The sequence below is a fragment of the Hemicordylus capensis genome, chromosome 4 (assembly GCF_027244095.1).
Source record: "Hemicordylus capensis ecotype Gifberg chromosome 4, rHemCap1.1.pri, whole genome shotgun sequence".
Lineage (NCBI taxonomy): Eukaryota > Metazoa > Chordata > Lepidosauria > Squamata > Cordylidae > Hemicordylus > Hemicordylus capensis.
Window position 1 is genome coordinate 252585995 of NC_069660.1, and position 14993 is coordinate 252600987.

The window sequence follows — 14993 nt, forward strand, 5'->3', positions numbered from 1 at the left end:
ATTTTCTGTGTTTAGCCTCTTGCTAAATGATGGGCTATGTCTAACCATTAGGCATAGGCTCTTATCCTATGTGTACTTACCTAGAAGTAGCATTCCTTGAATACAGTGGAACTTACTTCTGAGTAAAAATGCATAAGCTTGAGCTTCATGTAGGTTCTCCCATGCATCTTATTGCATTGGCTTCTGCTGGTATGAGAGCATGTGGTTTTAAAAGTTATCCAGAATGTTTCAGTCTGATGAAGGGTTACAGTATGTGTAACTCATATTTGTCTGTCTGATCCCAGACCTATTTTTAAAGCCAGGGCTCCATTTTGGGAACAAGCAAGGGCCCCCCTGAGTATATACAGAGTTCATTTTTGTCTGCCCCACCCCTGCCCCATTGGCCACCAAACACCACTGCAGAGAGATGTTTGTAAAAGTATCTGCAGAGCTGTGAAGCAATAAAGTTTGACCCCCCCCACCCCCCAATCTCCTTGCACTGTAGTGTAACATTTTGGTGAGCCAGCCAGGAGGGTGAATTTAACAGACTTCACCCCCCAAGAGATTAATTTATCCAGTTCTGGAGCACCAAGTACTACAAGAGGGAATACAGACCCTAGGGGCTTTATTAAGAACTGCACTGGCATGAGACATTATGGCTGGTAGTGATTTAGAAAGCCTGCTTATGGAGGTGGAAGGACTTTCATATCAACTGCAACAGGAGCAGTTAAAAGAAGTGTGTGACTCCTTGAGCATTTCTTGGTCAAATCATTCTAAGATTGCAACCAAGAGCTATTTTGCTTTACTCGAATGTATAGTGCAACATTTGAATAGTGCTAAACAAAGATAATTAGAAGATGAGGGCCTACTCACATTACTGAACGTGAAAGGTCAGATTGAGGAGTTCAGAACTGTAACAAAGAGAAGGGACGACAGAAACAACACCTTGAGAGAGTAAATCTATTAGGAGATCAGCTCCAGGGGGAAAATGGAGGAGACAGGAAACTTTTGGAGGAGAGAAAATCACCTATGGGAATGGACCCAAAACAGAGTAAAGATTTTAAGATAACTGGACAGATAGATAATTCTCTGCAAAAGGCCAGACTGAGTTTCACCAGCATGGACAATCAGATTGAGGGTGCAGTCCAAAAGGTTTACATTGAGGCAGAAATAATAGAAGCTGTAATAAAGGCTATTTCCCTACACTTAGCCTCAGAAGCTGTCTGGAAGGGAAAAGAGATCTCAGCCTAGCAAAACTGAGATACATTGGCCATATTCAGACGTAATGGCTAACCGCAGTTAAACCCGACAGAGGTTGTAACTCTGTAACGCCCAGACACGCAAAACTGCGGTTACGGCCCGAAAGCTAATTCAGGTTTGCCTTGCCAAGCTCCAATTGGAACCTTCAATTATCTCTAATGTTCGCCAACAACAACTGAGGTTTTCAGGCTGATTTTTCAAACTATGATCATAGAGGTGGCGGCACAGACCCGCCTGAGGATGTGGCTGCTCCATGCTTCTGGCTCTTCTCACTGGCAGCCTCTTGGAAAATCTGCCTCACCCCTCCTGTCAGCTATGCGGCCAAATAGTTGCCAGGCTACAGGGTTTGTCCCATCCAGGACTGGCCAGCCTGTCAAGCTGTGCAGTCACTCGAGGGCAGCCCCAGTTCCTACTCTGTCCCTTGTTCCCTCAACCTGGCAAGCGGTAGGGCTAGCGCATGGGATGACAGGATGGTCTTTAAGTGCTTTGCTCCCCAAGAAGGGAGCAATAGTCACGTATGCTCACAAACACTCAAAAGTGACAACATGAGCAGGGCACCCTATCACAGTGCCAGGAGCGGAGCAAATGCCTGGTGGTGGTGGGAATCTCTGCAGTCAGGTATAAAAGGCACAGCAGCAAATTCTACTGTTTGCATATATAGGTTGGGGAAGGGGTGGCCAGGCCCTTCCCCAGGTGGGGGATATTTGCTCCCTAAGTCTTGCTCATGAGAAGGGCCACTTGTGATGTCCCAAGCTGGACATCATCATGCTGGAGACCTAGCCCATTACCCCACAAAGCACGCTCTTACAAGAGTGGCAGATTAATGGGAGCAAGGCTCTATGCAGGAAAGCTGCGGGGACAGGGACGGGAACTTGGGTGAGTGCTGTCCCGGACCCGGAAACTGCCGACAAGCAACTGTCAAATCCTGTGCCTTACCAGCCCGCATGCCCATGTGGGGATGTGCACCCCTGCCTGTGGCCCTGAAGGGCAAGCCCACTGTTGCAGGCCAGCTGGAAACTGAGGCTCTCCTTTCCTGGGAATCCACACACTGGGAGCTCTGCATACCGCAACACATCAGATCCAGCCCAGGATCTTTGAATGGGTTTAAAGGCCCATGCCTAACCCCTGCGCCTACACTGTCTATGCGAGCGGGTATACCCTGGCATGTGGCCCCCCTATGTGCAGGGCATCCCCTCTCCACCCAGGGAACAATTTTTTTGGGGGGGGGGCTCCTGTCCAGTTTAGAGGGACTGCCACAAGCAGGGATTCAGGAGCAGCAAAGTTCTACTTTTTCACATATAGGTTGGGAAAGGAGGCCCCAGAAGCTTCCCTTGGTAGGGAGGTTGTCTCCCCCAGGCTTATTCATGAGCAGGGCCAGGTGGCTGGATTGGCAATGCTCCACCATCAGACCCTGCACCAAAAACCACAGCTCAAGCATGCCAAGCCACAGGGACACTCCCAGACAGCTCATGAGAAGGACCATCAGAAGGGAGGAGAGAGAACTGCCAAGTGAAAATTCTAATGATGGCAAAACATCCCCTCCTCCCATGAACAGCCCTCTCACAAGTGTGTCAGGCCACTGGGGCTCTAGATCAAGCAAGGCTGAGTTTTGGATGGCAGCCATCAGGAGCGGTGCCCCAGAGACAGCTTCCCACATCTTGGGTACTGTGGCCAAGCTGCTGCAAAAATTTGCCCCCTAGGGCTGTCCTAGTGTTAACCCCTCCCTCCCAAGGACAAAGGGAGCACTAACCCCTCCCTCCCAAGGACAAAGGGATAAGAATCACTCCAGTTTTTGGATCAATTCTTCCCTTGCAATGAGGATGGCTACCAAAGCCCACACAGACTACACCCACTCATAAGAGTGTCAGACCATGGGTACTCAAAGGAGAGATGTATTTCTGTGTGTTGGGAAGTGGAGGGGAGGGGTATCCCAGATACTGCTTTCCTGATTCCAGGGATGGTGGCCAAGGTGCCGCAGAAGCAAGCCCCTGCCTGGCATCTGCACCTGTGCACATGTGCATCCTCGGCTGTGGACCCTGCAGTTGACCCTGCTGCCCTGAGGCTGAGGGAGAAGAGGAAAGTGTCATCTCCCATGATTCCTCATACCTGCTTATCTGCATATGGTGCACAGATGGAGTGCACCTGGGGTTTTAAAATTTGTGCAAATGTGCGGTCGCTTTGGTGCACTCCACGGCCGTGCACATGGCCAGGCTATGGCATATGGGATGTCAGGAACTCCTCTGGGGTAGGGATGTGCAAGCAGGTTCAATGTCAGCCATGTTTGACGTCAAACTGGTCGAACCCAACTATCCCCTATTCGGTCTGACTCAGGACCAAACTCCCCTGTCCAGTTTGAAGGGCTCACGAGTGGTTAAATTTTTTTTTTTAAAGAAAAAAGGTTACCCCCTCTGGGGGGGCGTTCTCTGAGGTGGCCGGGGGGGGCGCATCCACAGAGGTTCACACTCCCACTGCTGCCTTTCTAAAATCAGCCAGTTCAGCCATTCTTTGGCCCATTCGGACCTTTCCCCCTGGTGCTGTGGCCATTTTGGAGGCCGCCACGCCCACGCAATGGGCCTATGCATAGCTTCAGAGGCCCATTGCACAGGTGCAGTGGCCTCCAAAATGGCTGCCACACCAGGGGAAAGGCCCGAACAGGCTGGTTTTAGAAAGAAGGGAGGCTGGTGGATATTCAGGGACTGAAAAATATTTCAAGTAACTTCAGACTCAAAAGTCAATAGCAAGAGGCCTATACATTCGGAATCCCATCAGATGAAGGGAGAAGAGGAAAATATGTTGTTTGAACCAGCTGTGGATCTAAGTCACCTCTCAGACCTACAGAGGGAAGTGGCCCAAAAGATGTTGAAAGAAGAAGCAGGAGCATTTTCCAGAGATGAGGGAGACCTGGAACAAATCCCCACACTGCAAATGCATATCAGTCTGCATGACCAACAGCCAAAATTGTTCTAAGGTAGTCAAGCCCGGGCTGCCTTAGGCAGTCAATTCCCTGAATTCAGGATGTGCTTGGGCAGGGTTTCTTAACCTTGGCCCCCCAGATGTTGTTGGACTACAACTCCCAGAATCCCCAGCCACAAAGGCCATGTCCGGGGATTCTGGGAGTTGTAGTCCAACAACATCTGGGGGCCCAAGGTTAAGAAACTCTGGATTAGGGGGCAAAACATGGTTCTCTGTTTTGGTCTGAGGAAAGGCCTATCACCAAGGATACATCTCTGAAGAAAGTCGACACATGACTGCTTTCATCACTCCCTATGAGCTATATGAGTGGATCTATATCCCATTTGGATTCACTAATGTACCTGCAGCCTTCCAGAGGTGTATGGAAGAATGCCTAGAAGGAATGACATTTGCGTTTCATATTTAGATCATGTCCTAGTGTACAGTGGCACATTTGAGGAACATGTGGAGAATGTGAGAAGGGTGATACAGCAGCTACAGAAATATGGTGTCAAACTCAAAGCTTCTAAGTGCAATCTCTTTAAAAGAGAAGTGCAGTATCTGGGAATGGTGGTAGGGGTGTGCGCAAAACTGGTTTGCCCATTTGGTTTGTGTCTGAACTGGACCCGAACAGAACTGGGCATGGTCAGTTTTGTGCCTTCTGAACACTCCCAGCTCAGTTCAAGTTTAAGCCGGTTTGGGGGTTCTAACGTGTGTTAAAACAAATTAAGCACTCACCACCTTCAGGGGGTGCTGCTGCAGCTGCCGGAGGGGGTGTCTGGTGGTTCCCTCCCCCCGCCAGTCTTCCTCTGGTCTCAAAATGGCTTGGTTCAGCAGTTTGAACCAGGGGGTTGGCTCAACCTCGAGACAAACTGGGCCTGGTCTGGCTCATGGGTGAGCCCTCAAGCTGGACCAGTTTGATAGTGAAGCAGCTCGAGGTCAAGCCAATTCGCACATCCCTAGATGGTGGTGTCTGCTGAAGGTTACAGAATGGATCCTGCTGACACTTTGGCAGTTCATAACCTAGCGCAACAAGTTCCAAAGACCATTGGGGAATGTCACAAACTACTATACTTCTGATACTTACTATCAGAAGTATATCCAAGATCAGAGGAGCTCTTACCCCTGGACTTCGGGGCTGAAGTCCAGGGCCTCCACACACCCCTGGGGCCCCCCAAATCCTCTTTAGTCTGTCCTGGGTGGTGTGGTTTGTGCCCTCAAGAATCTACATGTTAAAACAAAATGCGTAACTTGCAGTGGGCAGGCCTCCAAAGGCCTTTAGGTCCAGGCTCCAAAATTACCTAAGTGCACCCCTAAAGATTTTTCTCAAATAACTAAAACTTTGTATGACTTGTTAAATTCTCCTTTAGGATCTGACATGAATGATTCTCACAGAGCAACTAAAAAAGGCACAAAGATGGCAAGAACACAATGGATTTCAGGGCCTATAACCTCTACGCAACCAATCACTTGGATTGAACATCATCAACGGGTGTTGAATGAGCTGATTTCACCTAGTGAAACCCCCAGTAATGGAATGCCCAGATATATCATTGCCCTTTATTTTACATGTAGATGCCTCCAACAAAGGACTTGGTGCAGTTCTCTATCAATGACAGGAAGACCGATTCCATTCGATTTGGTATGGGTCAAGGACATTAACAGCAGCAGGGTGGGAAATTATCATATACACTCAGGGAAACTAGATTTCTGGCCCTGAAGTGGGCAGTCACAGACAAGTTCTAAGACTATGAGGCAAGTCTCATGATCAGTGAGACTCGCCAGATGGGGTTAGGTGGAGAGAGTCGACTTAGCCCGCTCTTCCTGCAGACGAGCAAGCCTGCAGCCCTGGGCAGCTGGATTGGCTGCCCACACGACTTCCAGCTCCACCATGGAGCTGGTGGGGGCTGCAGAGATGGGGGGGCGTGTGGCCCCCGGAAGTTCACATCCTGGAGAGACCCCCCAAGCCTGGCAGGCTGATTGCAGCCTCCTGGTTGGGGATCTACTCTTGTGTTGCTGCGCTCAGCGGTGACACACGAGCAGAACGCCGAGGTTAATGGAGTGCTCGCTCCGTTAACCTCGGCTAAGGGGAGGGGTAGTTTTGGTGGTTTGCTGCCGGGAGCCGCACGGTTCCTGTGGCAGCACACAATTGCCAAAAAACAGGCTAGGCTCTCTTAGCCCGCTTTTTGGCAATTGTGAGAATCCCCCTCTCTTTCACAGTGTACAGTGATAATAACCCATTTACATATATTTTTCCTTCTGCAAGACTCAATGCCACAACTCATTGATGGGTAGGAGAACTGGTTGGTTTTAATTTCAGCGTAATGTATCACCCAGGAAAATCAAATGTGGATGCTGGTGCATTATCTAGGATACCTATTGATTACATAGTTACATGGCACAATGTACTAAAGAAACAACTACTGATGTTGTGGATGCCATTTTACAAGCTGCAGATAGACAGGAAGAGGGCATTATATCTTGGGTGACAGCTGTGACCTGCAATCCTCTGGTTGTGGATGGGTTTGAGACGGTATGCTGCATCCCATTTGTGGGAAGAACTCTGCAGCCCAGAGAGCAGGTTCTGACATTTCTTACATCCTATGGCTTAGGGCTTTGGGACACAAGCCCACCAACTCTGCCCATACTAAGGGAAGTCTTGTTTTACTGTGGGAATGGCACCGATTATATGTGAATTCTGAGGGCTTGTTATATCGAAAGCAAAAGTCAGGGAATCAGTTTGTGTTACCACAAAAATATAAGACCCTAGTATATCATGAACTGCATGAAGAGAGGGGACATCTTGGTGGTAGATGCGTCTTTGCCTTGGCTAGGGAACAATTCTGTTGGCACCACATGAAGAGAGACTTTGAACACTATATTACCAATATTTGCAGTTGTCTCAAGCAAAAGAAACCTCATTGCTCTGGTAAAGCCCCACTAATTAATAATGTTACTTCAGAGCCTTTTGAGTTCATGTCTATTGATTTCTTGTATTTAGACAGAAATAAAGGAGGATATGAATATATTTTAGTTCTGGAGGTCATTGTACAAGACCTGTGGAGGCATATTTTACTACCAATAAGTCTGGGAGGACAGCAGTGGACAAAATCTTCAATGATTTTATTCTGAGATTTGGTTTTCCAAAATGACTACATCATGACCAAGGTGGAGAGTTTGAAAAGCATCTTTTCAAAAGACGTCAGCATTATTGCAACATCAGCACCTCCCATACTATACCATATCATCCTCAAGAGAATGGTCAAGCAGAGAGAATGAATCGTACACCGCTGGCTATGTTGCATACTTTGCCAGAGAAACAAAAGGCCAGTTGGAAAGAGTCCCTTAACAAGGTGGTCCATGCTTACAATTGTATGCAGCACAAAGCCACTGGATTCTCTCCCTTTTATTTTGTTGTTTGGGAGATCACCACACTTACCAATAGACATTGCATTTGGGCTTTTGCCAAGCACTTCATCCTCATCAAAAGGCCACATTACTTATATAGGCAGATTGAAACAACAGATGAAGAAAGCATACAAATTGGCATCAGAATATTCCCAAGCACCTGCTCTCCAGGGAAAACACTGTCACGACCCGGGAGTACAAAGTACTACCCTTAGCCCTGGAGTTGGGGTGCTAGTTCAGAATCTTTCTGGAAGAGGAGGCCCCGGCAAACTTATTGGAAAGACAAAATACATGTCGTACCCCAAAGGGAAGTTGATGGCCCTTTATATGCAGTGCGAGAGGAAACTGGCGATGTGGACATTAGGGTCCTTCATCATAATCTATTGCATCCTTGCAACCTTTTACCACAGGAGCAAATTTCAGTCACCCATAAATTACACAAGAAATCAAAACACCACAAGCTTACAGGAGAACCCCATTATTCATGGGGGGTCCATTTGTGGGGGGCTACAGATAATGAGTCAGCAGATACTGGGTTATTAGGGCTATGGAGATGTGGGGGTTAGGTTTGGGATTGCCCCAAATCAGCTGAAAATTGGTTTCCCCCCAAATCAACCCAATTGCCCCCAAATCACTCCAGAAGTGCCTTAACATGTTCACAAGCCAAAATGGTATCCAAAATCAGCCGAAAATCACAGGTTTTGCTCCCTGTTTTTAAGGAAACTAGCCACAAAATGGCTCTGGTGCTCAAAATGGGGGCATTGGAGGTCATTTCCAGCCACCTTTTACCTGCAAATATGTGGTTTTAACCCTTCTTCCCCTGCCATTTCTCCCCCACATATGCCAAGGTTGGGTGCTAATTACCCGACCGTGGATATGTGAAACCCCTAGTGCTGGACCCACAATTAATGAGGTCCTCCTGTACTGTGTATCCCAGCTCTAGTGAGTCGGACACCGACTCCAACTCTTCAGTTGATGAAGAACACCTTTATTATTTCCCTCTACAAAATATAGGACACATGGTGGATAGCACTCTTGACCCAAATGCACAAATCATTTCTCCTCCTGATGAACCAGAGCGTACTCCTGCCACCCCTGACCTTTCTGATGCTGCAAAGCAGCCTATGGATTTACCTGAAGAAGGTGTAGAAAGGTTCTTTTCCTTTTCCTGCACCTGAGTGTGGGGAGGTGCCTGAGATGAAGTCTGCTGGATGTTGTCCAAATCTCCAGTGAGAGAGAAACGGGCCCCATGTGTATTGACCTATGACCAATTAGGAATGCCCTCCTACCAGCACCTCCCCTCAACTGTAACACAGTTTGCTTTTCCTTGGTATTATCCACAAAGTTACTTGCCATATTATGGTCCAGTTCCAGAATTTTATCCTAGTTGGTATGTACCAATGTAAAATGTGAGGTGTTTTTTGGGTGGGGTTTTTTGGGTGGGGGGAGGGAGTGTGAAAGGAATTGAAATGTAATCCAGTTTGGTTAAGACTTTGTTGGTATTAATTGTTAATATAGTACCCTCACTTTAAAAAGGAAAAGCCTAGTGGAACTCTGGGAAAGGGAGCAGAAAACCCCAGAATAATTCTAGTGTTGGTCTAGACAGAGAAAGCAACAAACAAGAGGAGAGCTGGTCTTGTAGTAGGAAGCATGACTTGTCTCCTTAGCTAAGCAGGGTCCACTCTGGTTGCATATGAATGGAAGACTAAACTTGGAATGGAAGACTTACTAGAGCACTGTACTAGATGCAGCTGCTCTGGGAAGAGCAGAAGGTTTCAAGTTCCCTCCTTGGCTTCTCCAAGATAGGGCTGAGAGAGATTCCTGCCTGCAGCCTTGGAGAAGCCGCTGCCAGTCTGTGAAGACAATACTGAGCTAGATAGACCAATGATCTGACTCAGTATATGGCAGTTTCCTAAGTACCTGCTGAGCTGTGAAGCAAGCACATTTCCCCTCCCGCCCCACAATCTCCTTGCATTGTGGTATAACACATTCAGGAATCATTGTATTGTGTTAGGTGTTACTGATTTTGTTCTAGAGGGAAAGGAGGCAAAAAATCATTTTTGTGATTGTCTAGCAATTGTAGGACAAACTAAACCACTGCTTCAGTATGATTCACTTCAACATGAGGTTGGGTGGCTGCCAGGCTACTACATAATACTTTCTTCCTCACTCTTCCACAGACTGGCCAGGTAGTAAAATAAAATACATGTGAGACAGGAGTACAAAGAGGTAGCTGGGCCCACCTCCTCACATCTAAGTGGGAAGGTAGAAACCCTGAGGATATGAGGAGAGAGACATAGTTCAGAGGAAAGGGGGAAAGCATTTGACCCTGGAGAAGTTATCGAGACCCAGAGTTCTGATAGGGCCTTTAAGGATGCTGAGGTGCACCGCCCCCCACCCCCAAGCACTGGAAGTTGGGTTTGCTGCCAAGCTCTGAGAACTGGTGATTTGGCTTTTTGTATGTCATCAGAACCCATCCTAACATTATACTCTCTGGCAATCTTATTGTTTCCTGGTTTTCGCAGCCTGATACTGATTTTTAAACAGCCTAACAGCATAATTTGCATCTAAATCCTTCTCACTTATTTAACCATTTTTGGTCTATGTGTAGGAATCATAGAAGTTGCTACACAGGGGTGGAGCCACCATTGGGCGAACGGGTTCAAAGAACGCAGGCCGTGCCCAATCAGGTGCTGCGAGTGCAGCCCCAGACACGCCCCCCGCATCTGATGTCAGACACAGGGGTGTTATTTTTGTCCCAAATGGGGCCGTGCGGCCCTGTTTGGAGCTGAAATCGGCTTGCGCTGCATTGGCAGCGTGGCCAGAGCGACTCTCCATGCCTTAAAGGCAGGGAGAGCCACTCCTTGTCCCGCTGCCAATGCAGCGGGGCCAATCAATCTCCCTCCTATACGGGGCCGCGTGGCCCTGTTTAGGAGAGAGATCGGTCCGTGCTGCTCAAAGCAGCATGGGCCAATCTCCTTTCCAAACGGGGCCATGTGGCCCCGTTTGGAAGGGAGACCACACCCCCATGTCTGGCATCAGGCGTGGGGGCATGGCTAGCTGGGCGCGTCTGACATCAGACACGGGGTGGGGGGGCTAGGGGTCCACGGTGGTGGCCGCACACAGGCCACCACCAGCCTGGCTCCACTCCTGTTGCTACATAGGGTTGCTACTGAAGAAAGACTAGGATACAGGCTCGTAGACAGCCTCAAGAAACCTTTTTGAGGGTATTGCAGAAGTCATGGGAGGCAAGTTATAAAATGTTCAGTGAAAACAGTCAGCGAGGTTGGGGAGGAAAGAGAATTTTTTGGTGTGGCAGGTACACACCATGCCACCAGCTGGCTATGGGCCTGCTAGGATAGTGTCATTGTATTTCTGAGCTAGCTCCACTTGGCCTTTTTAGGTAATCTTGCCTTAGCCTGAATGACACAATTATATCTCTTTACCTTGCATGGGACCATAGCTCAGGGGTAGAGCGTCTGCTTTGCACGCAGAAGCATCTGCGTTGCATGCCCGGTTCAATTCCAAGCATCACCAGGTAGGGCTAGGAAAGACTCTGCCTGAAACCACTGCCAGTCAGTGTAGACAATACTGAGCTAGATAGACCAATGGTCTGATGCAATATAAGTCAGCTCTCAATGTTCCTATGAAGTCCTATGAGTCCTGAAGTTTGAGAAATGTTGTGGATGCTAGGATGCAAGAACACCTGCTCCCAATGGGCATGACATCTGAAGCTACCCAATGCCATTGGTAAGATTCTCCACTCAAGTTTCAGATCTGGGAGATCTGAGAATCTTAGAAATGAACTTGGGTGGCTTCAGACATTACATAAGAACGTAAGAATAGCCCTGCTGGATCAGGCACAAGGCCCATCTAGTCCAGCATCCTGTTTCACACAATGGCCCACCAGATGCCTCTGGACAGCCCACAGGCAAGAGGTATGCGCATGCCCTCTCTCCTGCTGTTGCTCCTCTGAAACCGATATTGAGAGGCATTGTGTCTCTGAGGCTGGAGATGGCCCACAGCCATCAGACTAGTAGCCACTGATAGACCTGTCCACCATAAATCTGGCTAAGCCCCTTTTAAAGCCATCCATTACACTCAGCTGAGCTAGTGAAAGACCAAAATAGATCTCTCTCTCTCTCTCTCTCTCTCCCACCAAGAGTGCATGTTCTTGTGGCCCGACATTTTACTGAGAAGTTACCAGCTTACAACTATGCCGGTGGTCGTGTGAAGCCACCTCCTCCCTTATTAAGTAGCTGTTGGAATCCTGAACCAATGGGATGTTTTTTCAGGACATGGCTGAGTCAGCCATTTCTGAATAAAGACTGCAGAGTAGTCTCGGTGCTCTCAGGAGATTTGCCTGGGTTTCGCCATGGTTTTCAGCTGCATCGGACCAACTCTATTGTGTTTTTGGAGCATGGAACACCAGCATGAAGGTTGTCGTTTTGGGCTGCAGGTAGCTAGTTTTGTGGCTATTTACTAACTTTGTTGAGAAGCACAGGACTTCTCCTGCTGCCTTTGTTCTTCTTGTTACTGCTGTTCAGGAGATTGCATTTAATGATTTTTTCTCCAGAAATATCTCAGATGGTGTTAGGAGGCTAGTGGAGCAAGTCCAGAAGGACTTTATACTAAGGCCTATTGTGCTGTCTTTCTTCTGATCTGCAAGCTCATGATTTAGGCCCAATGCTGCCCTGGCCTCAGATTTCTCCCCCTAGATATTAGCTTTCTTAAGCTTAAAGGCTTAAAATGAGCACCTGGACTGTCAAACATATGGGTGTGTGTGTGTTTGATAAAGGGGTCAGGTAAAACCTGTTTAGGTAGATTTGTTGCCAAGAAGCATCCCTGCATCACTTTACTCATTTGTGGGGGAACAAATTACAATGGACCTTAATTTCCCATATGCTTTCTGGTCTATAGTAATATTATACATAATATTGCACCTAGGAATTGCCCGTTCTGCAGTGCAGTCTAGTGTTTATTTCACTGTCTGTCTCTGGCCCAGGGTTAAAACTATTGGAGGTCCAGATGACATCTGGCTTCTCAGCTCTAACAGAATATTGGCTGCAGTGTTTATCAGTGCATTATTCATCAAAACTGATGATGCAAAGTACAACATGCTGTCTGTAGCTCAGCGTACGAGTGGAAAGAAGTTGGCAGAAATGCCCAGTGTTCTGTGAGCAGCATGTAATCAATAGTCTGGGTGCTTGTTCACTTTATGTTGATGACTATTCCCTCTGGTACGCCTTTGTATATTTTTGGGATCACTGTCTTACCAGCTGTGCTGCTTTTTCACTCTCTTCTTGATACCATCCAAGATAGATAGAACAGAAGGGACAACCTTTTGTGCAGTGGGTGTCAAATCAGCTAAGCTAGTTACACAAAGCATGACAATGAGAAGGAGAAAGGAAAGGATGCTGTCTAGAATTTCCATGAGTGCTGATTTTCTGTGTTCTCTTTCTTTTTTGCAAAAAGAATTTAAACACATGGCGGATGTTATAAGTTGTTATTGCTGCCCCAATCCCAAACACATTATGTGTAAATTAATCCCCATTGATTTCAGTGCAACTTGACTTCAGTTTCAAGTCTGAAACGGTGCTGTATTTGTCTTATAATTCTGAATGAGTCTATCACTAAGATTAGGCTTTAAAGTGATGCCTGTTAGAGTCTAGAGGAACAGTCTGCAGATCTGGAAACGAAGAGCAGGAGCGAACAAACTGTGAGCTGACTGTAGATGAAGCACCTTTGGGTGCAGGGGTGCCTTTCTGGAGGAGTGGCCCTGCTTCCTTGCAGGAGTTCCTCTTTGCTTCCACTCATGCTCTGTTTGTACAGTTTTAAATAAGACAAATATGAGACAACACATCTCTAGTACTTTCTCATGTAAACTAATTAAATTAAACCTTTTAAAGGAAATTGAATCTAGTAAACCCAGGAACTTCTCACCACTCAGAAAAGTGGGATGAGCAATAATTATTTTTTAGGAAAGTAGTGTAAGGTCTAATTCATAAGTTGTAATGTAACAATGTGGGTTCAGAGGCGTATCTAGGGAAAATAGCACCTAGGGCAAACACTGAAATTGCGCCCCCCTGTCCAAGCATCTGACACCCATCTTTCAGATAACTTTACCATAATATCAGCTCAAAAATACAAGTCAAGCTCGTTAATCTTTTAATATTTCAAAAACTGTTTAGCAGTGAACTTAGCCAGACCAAAAAATGCTGGAAAACGACAAATTTCAGTATGCTGGGGCTCATGAAATACCCAAATACTATGTGGAGGTGTACTTGGAAAACTAAACAGAAATGTCTGTCTAATTGTCTGTTATGCATTGTAGCATCACCATTACATAAGTTTTAAAAATCAATGGAGGATTTGACTTTTCCCAGATACTCTGTAAATATTTAAAAGATATGCAGAGTAAACTGTGTCACTGCTTGGAATATATTCTAGTCTTTCAGAAAGACAGTTAAAATGAGAGAAAGAGAGCAAGAAACTCCCAGTGGGCCTTAATATTAAGGGTTTCACACTGATTCAAAGACAAACTCACCATTAATAGCCATATTAGCAAGACATCACATTTAACTCACTTATCACAAGAAGCAAAGTAAGAGCAAATGAATACAATCCTAGCTCATAAGCGTCAGCTCAGTATTCACAAGCCCCGATTCTCTGTACATAGTGCCAATGTGAATATGTGTACAGTGTATAATATAAAATATTTTTGGGGGGTGCAAAGGCTGTGGGGGTGGGTGGGTTGCAAAGGTTCCCCCTCACCCTGCTGGCCTCTAGGGCCTCTTTTAATTTGAGCATGTGCGGTGGCCATTTTTAAAAATAATATTTTTTTTAAAAGGCCACTGAAAACAAAATGGCCACCGCGCATGCTCAAATAACCTCTGCAAGGTCTGGCATGACCTAGGGCCTCACAGAGGCCATTTGAGCATGCACGGTGGCCATTTTGTTTTCGGCAGCCATTTTTAATTGTTTTTAAATTTTACAAAATGGAGCCCCCCTTCAAGTGGCGCCCGGGGCATGTGCCCTGCCTGCCCTACCCTAGATACGCCCCTGGTTCAGCACTATGTTTGCATAGACTTGGCTGCAGCAATTTTGGCTGCAGCAATTTCAACCATATCATCACAAGCTTTATTGGGGTGGGGATTTGCAGCGGCATTTTTGAAACTCACACAACCATAAGTTGCTTCCCACAAACAGCATCCCATGTAATGCTGTGTCCACACAACCACATTGTACTTTTGTGATAGTGTACAAAACAACTCTAAATAACACAGGAAATGCAGATTCACATGAACAGTTGTAGTAGATTCACATGAACAGAAGGCTTTAGATAACATATCTGACTGCATACAATCCATCTTTTAAAGTTTCTGCTCTCATTT

The 14993-nt window shown here is 46.7% G+C and overlaps 1 protein-coding gene across 5 annotated transcripts in view; it reads right to left on the minus strand.

Moving 5' to 3' along the window:
* The window catches only part of KLHL14 (kelch like family member 14), a 207866-nt gene that overhangs the window by 164252 nt on the left and 28621 nt on the right, over positions 1–14993 (minus strand). The gene's annotated exons all lie outside the window — the stretch shown is intronic.